At 40.7% G+C, this 6,993-nt stretch overlaps 1 pseudogene; it reads left to right on the top strand.

Moving 5' to 3' along the window:
- Positions 1–4,984: 4,984 nt before the first annotated feature.
- On the top strand, positions 4,985–5,495 carry LOC142302464 (transmembrane emp24 domain-containing protein 10 pseudogene; annotated as a pseudogene).
- Positions 5,496–6,993: the final 1,498 nt, after the last annotated feature.

Here is a 6,993-nt window from a genome sequence, read left to right as displayed (position 1 = left end):
AAATGAATGTGTTTCCATATATGCGACCATGCACTTATCTAGTACCCTTTGGGTAGGTGTATTTACTAATAACAGGTGGCTATTATGATACATTGTACATTACATTTTTTTGTATAGCCTCCCTATCCTCTGTGGACTAGGCCATACTATTTTTAGCCGCAGTTAGCTGCCATATCACCTGTATACTGGAATTTCTTTCCTGATCATGTTCATTTTTGATATGTTTGGTGATTCATGGGGATCTGATGTATTTTTCCCAGGTCTATGCTTCTTAAATGTTTCTTACATGTATTTGTAACTGTTCCTATTAAAATTAATATAATTGCACGCAAATACTCCGTTTCTCTTGTTCCTTCAATTGTTTCTTGGAGTGTGCAGTCTCTGGGACATTCTGGTGGGTTAAATTATACCCTTTACCAGTATGACCCTCTAGAGACCATAAGGTTTAACCATGAGGCTTCTTGTTTGGATAATATACAAAGTGGTCCAAGGCTGGGGAGAGGGGGGCTGGAATCTCCTGTGCCCTGCGGGCTAGGTTCCAAGGGGCATCGAGGAGCCATTCTATTTTACAAAGGTTTTTATTAAGACTAGAGAAGCAAGCAAATATTTGTCTGAAGTGAAGGAAATATCAAAAAGCAAAAAGGAAAGATTATCATTACTTACAGCAAGATGGAATTGCAGCTGTATATTGCTCAGGCCAAAAAACTACTACTACTCCAGCAGGATACAGCTAAACCCCCACTAGGTGGAGACAGAAACTCTAATGGCAAGGCCGAACATTATTATTTTTTGTGTACAGGATACAGCCAGGCCCCTTTTTGTTCGGCCTTGCCATTAGAGTTTCTGTCCCTATGTAGCGCGCAGTGGGGGTACGGCTTGGCAGCCCGCCTGATCTAATAGTATGGGCGTCACCTAATAGGCTGCGGGTTTGTGACTGTGCGTCTGCTAGTGTGAACAGTGCTCTATGCAAGCCACTAGTGTGCAGTTTTACCATCCAGCCATTACCTCCTCCATATTTGGAAGTGAGTGTGAATGGCTCCACCTGCACCTGTGATGCCTCCACCTAGTGGGGGTTTAGCTGTATCCTGCTGGAGTAGTAGTAGTTTTTTGGCCTGAGCAATATACAGATGCAATTCCATCTTGCTGTAAGTAATGAAGTGAAGGAAAGCATAGCTCCGATTCTGAACTTGGTATTCAGTAGGTGATCTATAAAGATAAGAGAAGATATGTTTTCTTAATAATTGCCCATTATTTCGATTTCCATATCTCAAGCACTAACACACTTTGATAACAATTTCCTAGAAAATTGGTGATGTAGACCAGAAATAAGCCGCTAACAGACATGGCTGCCCTCCTGCAGGATTGCCTAGATATACAATCTAAAGCCCGCTTTACACGCTACAATATATCTTACGATGTGTCGGCGGGGTCACGTCGTAAGTGACGCACATCCGGCATCATAAGGTATATTGTAGTGTGTGATAGGTACATACGATTGCGATTGAACGTTAAAACGTTCATCGCATACACCTCGTTGAATCCTGATGAATTGCACGTCGGGTTGTTCAATGTTCCCGAGGCAGCACACATCGCAGTGTGTGACACCCCGGGAACATTGAACAGATCTTACCTGCCTCCCGCGGCTCCAGCCGGCAATGTGGAAGGAAGGAGGTGGGCGGGATGTTACGTCCCGCTCATCTCCGCCCCTCCGCTTCTATTGGCCGGCTGCCGCGTGACGTCGATGTGACGCCGAATGCCCCTCCCACTACAGGAAGTGGACGTTCGCCGCCCACAGCGAGGTCGTATGGACGGGTAAGTACGTGTGACGGGGGTTAATCGTTTGTGCGGCACGGGCAACTAATTGAATGTGCCACACATACGATGGGGGCGTTGCAAATCGCATACGATATCGTATGCGAAATTGCAACGTGTAAAGTAGGCTTAAGTGGATAGATCTATAGCCAATGTATTGGCTATAACTGAATGCTGGAAACACATTAACAGTCTAGAAAAAAAAGACGTCTAGCATTCAGTCTGTCTTAAAGTTTCATACTTTAGTCAAAATTAATTTGAAATCTATGGTAGACAATTATACAACCGCTGAGATATTTCAGACGCTTTAAGGATTCTGACTTCTTACTCATAGCACAGCTATTGAGTACGTCTTTATCTTGGATTTTGAATAAACTCTGATATTTTAAGAGGTAACTGAATTCTAGCTAGACATTACTAATTAGGCTTTCCATGTGTTTTAGGTGGTGAATCATAACCAATACATTCCAATAAATCTAAATTTACATCACATTGAGCCCCAGTTGACATCTATTAATAAAGACTTAAACCTTTCTGAATCTTCACAGGATTCAACTCAAACTTACAGAACTTCTTGTATTATAAGTATTCCGAAAATTCTTAAAACAGAATACTACTGCTTTTACCATTAAATAGTATCTGTCATCTGACATATCTGTTTTAGTAAACAGTTGTATTTTACACGAAGTAACAATTCTAGACCATCTCTTCTTAGAACTCAGAGTTGTCCTCCTATAAATTTGAGAATTAGGCTGGGGCTACACAATGACTTCGGCAGCAAAACAGGCCATGTAACCAAAGATTTTATAAAAGCTACTACGTCTTATTTTTTCTCACATGCTTGTCGTGGTTACTGTACCCTATGGACTGCAATGTGACCCCATTCACCTGCGTTATGTTGTAATGTAGCAGCGCACATAGTGATCTTTGGCTGCAGCCTTAATTGGCATCTTTGTGTTACCATACATTTTGTCAATGGGCATGTCCCTGCACAGTCTGACACTGACAGCTCTGACTGGACTGTATCCCCAACTGGTAATTTGGTTTAATTTCCCAAATCTTTCATGATAGCTTTGTTGAAGGGATATATGTACAGTACAGACCAAAAGTTTGAACACACCTTCTCATCTCTAGAACAACTATTAAGAGGAGACTTTGTGTAGCAGGCCTTCATGGTAAAATAGCTGCTAGGAAACCACTGCTAAGGACAAGCAACAAGCAGAAGAGACTTGTTTGGGCTAAAGAACACAAGGAATGGACATTAGACCAGTGGAAATCTGTGCTTTGGTCTGATGAATCCAAATTTGAGATCTTTGGATCCAACCACCGTGTCTTTGTAGAAAAGGTGAACGGATGGACTCTACATGCCTAGTTCCCACCGTGAAGCATGGAGGAGAAGGTATGATGGTGTGGGGGTGCTTTGCTGGTGACACTGTTGGGGATTTATTCAAAATTGAAGGCCTACTGAACCAGCATGCCTACCACAGCATCTTGCAGAGGCATGCTATTCCATGTTTGCGTTTAGTTGGACCATCATTTATTTATTTTTCAACAGGACAATGACCCCAAACACACCTCCAGGCTGTGTAATGGCTATTTGACTAAGAAGGAGAGTGATGGGGTGCTATGCCAGATGACCTGGCCTCCACAGTCACCAGACCTGAACCCAATCGATATGGTTTGGGGTGAGCTGGACCGCAGAGTGAAGGCAAAAGGGCTAACAAGTGCTAAGCATCTCTGGGAACTCCTTCAAGACTGTTGGAAGACTATTTCCGGTGACTACCTCTTGAAGCTCATCAAGAGAATGCCAAGAGTGTGCAAAGCAGTAATCAAAGCAAAAGGTGGCTACTTTGAAAAACCTAGAATATAAGACCTATTTTCAGTTGTTTCACACTTAAAGTATTTCATTCCACATGTTTTAATTTATAGTTTTGATGCCTTCAATATGAATCTACAATTTTTAGAGTCATGAAATCAAAGAAAACTCTTTGAATGAGAAGGTGTGTCCAAACGTTTGGTCTGTACTGTATATACATTTTTAATTTTAATAATACAATTTAGAAAACTTTCTACCAGCACATGTGCTGTATATGATAAGACTCATACAGTGCAATTTTCAGGTGAGAAGCTATGGGTATCCAAGATATTTTCAGTTAGATAGTCTATAAACATCAAACGTCTTTTGCATGTACTAGAATATGTTACCAAGGCCTATGGGACCTTCTGCAGAACTAATGAATGTATCCTTGGAACTGTAAAGAAGAATATAACTTCTCCATATGTAGTCATGGTCCTATAATAAGGATACTGTATATCACTTATATTATGTTTACCTGTTACAGTTGCGAGTCAGGCATAAATATCTTGCATAGAGGAATTTGAACACTTCCAACAATTGTAAGAGAACGAGGCATGGTTTGCTATTATTTTCTGTTGTTAGATTAGGATTAACACGCACACAAACCCATTTCATAAATGGCAAACAAACTTTGAAAGAACAATACTGAGATTTGGACCAAGACATATACCCTTCGAATGCAAAATAGTGGTTAAGTTTGCCAATCAAGAACTACAATTTCCCAGACAGCATATAGTTTGAATAAAGTGTATCTAAGGTAAAGACTTGTACATACGCCACTGCAGAAAAGTAGCTTTTAAATAAATTAGGGTGAAGGATGTAGGAGTTCAGTTCATTAAAGTTAAAATATTAAGTAAAAGAAGATAGGTGAATCCTGTTAAAAATAAAAGTATGATATTACACAAGGAACTATGTGGTGATGTATTTTGTGGTTTAAACACTTGCCGTGATACAGTACACCACTTTTACTTTCCAAAAACAGATTATTAGATGATAAGATGACAAAATACATTAAGTAATATAAAAATAATTTCTATACTTTGGCATAGCTGACATACACTGATCAGCTATATGAACAGCCAAATGCTGGAAATAGAACATCCACTAAGATGCATTATGTGTCCAAGCCACTGTACAAGGACAATGCCCGCTTGAAGATCATAGCCTCTTCCAGCCATATCCTTTACTCCAAAGGAAGATGCCACAATACGGAAGTTCACTTTCACCACCAAAGAATACATGTTTGAGGTTTGCTTTGAAAGCAAGCACCCTCTAGGGGCTGTATATGCTCGTGATCAGATAGTAATTGTGAGAATGAAGCATGGATATGTGTCCAAGCCACTGTACAAGGACAATGCCCGCTTGAAGATCATAGCCTCTTCCAGCCATATCCTTTACTCCAAAGGAAGATGCCACAATACGGAAGTTCACTTTCACCACCAAAGAATACATGTTTGAGGTTTGCTTTGAAAGCAAGCACCCTCTAGGGGCTGTATATGCTCGTGATCAGATAGTAATTGTGAGAATGAAGCATGGAGTGGAGACCAAGAACCAAGAACAAGAGGAGATTGCTAAGATGGAGAAGCTGAAGTCTCTGGAGGTTGAGTTGTGTCATCGGGAGGATCTGTCTGGGCCAATCATCAATGATTGGCCCAGACAGATCCTACATGAAGGAGAGAGGAGAGGAGATGAGATATACCAATTGGTCCACCAATGTCCACATTCTCTGCTTTAGTATCTTCTCCATGTGTTATCTGATGGACTCACTGCCTGACTGCACATCTATCTCCAACAATTTTTCTAGGCAAAGAAGGTTATTGAGTGACTGTCTCGGGCGACCATCACTCCTTTCCCTGAAGGTCTCAATATTTTGAGAATTTCTTGTGGGATTGTTTTCCAGCTTCCCCACAGTGACTCCTCGGATTGTAGTTATTATCTTGATCTATATGACTCCTCTGAGGCCACGCACAGTTTTTTTCTGCCCAGAGGCACATTACTCCTGCCCCCTGCAGTTGGTATGCAATGAACTGCAAACCATGAACTAAAAAAAAGAAAAACTTGTTCAATATTTTGTAGGCCTCCTATACAGCCAAAATTACTTTAGCCCATGGAAGCATGACCTCAACAAGAAGAGTGGAAGTGTCCTGTGGTAACTGGCACCAAGGAATTGGCTACAGATCCTTTAAGTCTGTAAATTGTGAGGGGTCTCATAAAATCTGAATTGTTTTTCCAGCACATCGACATAGATGTTTGATCAGATTAAAAACTTGGAAATTTGGAGGCCAAGTAAACATTTTAAACTCTTTGTCCTTAAAGGGAACCTGTGAGGTCTTCTATGCCCCCCAACCCAACAGCAATAATACCTGTATCCCCAAATTTCCTCCCTAACCAGCTCTGTATAACACTATTCACTAATAATGTTAAAAAAACAACTTATAAACCTCACTTTCCTTATACTAATTAGGGCCTTGACTTGTCGAAGGGTGTTAATTCTCCAGACTAGTCGGCCCTCTTTACGTGTTATCACACCCCTGTGGGCATGATAACATGATTTCCAGAAAAGGAATGGCTTTCTCCTTGCCACTCTTCTATAAAGGCCAGATTTGTGCAGTGTACGACTGATTGTTGTCCTATGGACAGACTCTCCCACCTCAGATGTAGATCTCTGCAGTTCATCCAGAGTGATCATGGGCCTCTTGGCTGCATCTCTGATCAGTCTTCTCCTTGTTTGAGATGAAAGTTTGGATGGACGGCCGGATCTTGGTAGATTTGAAGTGGTATGATACTCCTTCCATTTCAATATGATCGCTTGCACAGCACTCCTTGGGATGTTTTAAAGTTTTAGAAATCTTTTTGTAACCAAATCCGGCTTTAAACTTCTCCACAACAGTATCACGGACCTGCCTGTTGTGTTTCTTGGTCTTTATGATGCTCTCTGTGCTTTAAACAGAACACTGACACTATCACAGAGCAGGTGCATTTATACGGAGACTTGATTACACAGGGCTTATATTTATCATCATCAGTCATTTAGGACAACATTGCATCATTCATAGATCCTCAATGAACTTCTGGAGTGAATTTACTGCACTGAAAGTAAAAAGGCCGAATAATATTGCACGCCCCACTTTTCAGTTATTTATTTTTTTTAAAAAAGTTTAAAATAAGCAATAAATTTCATTCAGCTTCACAATTGTGTCCCACTTGTTGTTGATTCTTCACCATAACAATACATTTTTTATTTTTATGTTTGAAGCCTGAAATGTGGGAAAAGGTTGAAAAATTCAAGGGAGCCGAATACTTTCGCAAGGCATTGTAATTAC

Source organism: Anomaloglossus baeobatrachus, chromosome 4 (genome assembly GCF_048569485.1).
Source record: "Anomaloglossus baeobatrachus isolate aAnoBae1 chromosome 4, aAnoBae1.hap1, whole genome shotgun sequence".
NCBI classification, from domain to species: Eukaryota; Metazoa; Chordata; class Amphibia; order Anura; family Aromobatidae; genus Anomaloglossus; species Anomaloglossus baeobatrachus.
Note: the sequence above shows the minus strand (reverse complement) of the source record. Positions and strands in the feature narration are given on the sequence as shown.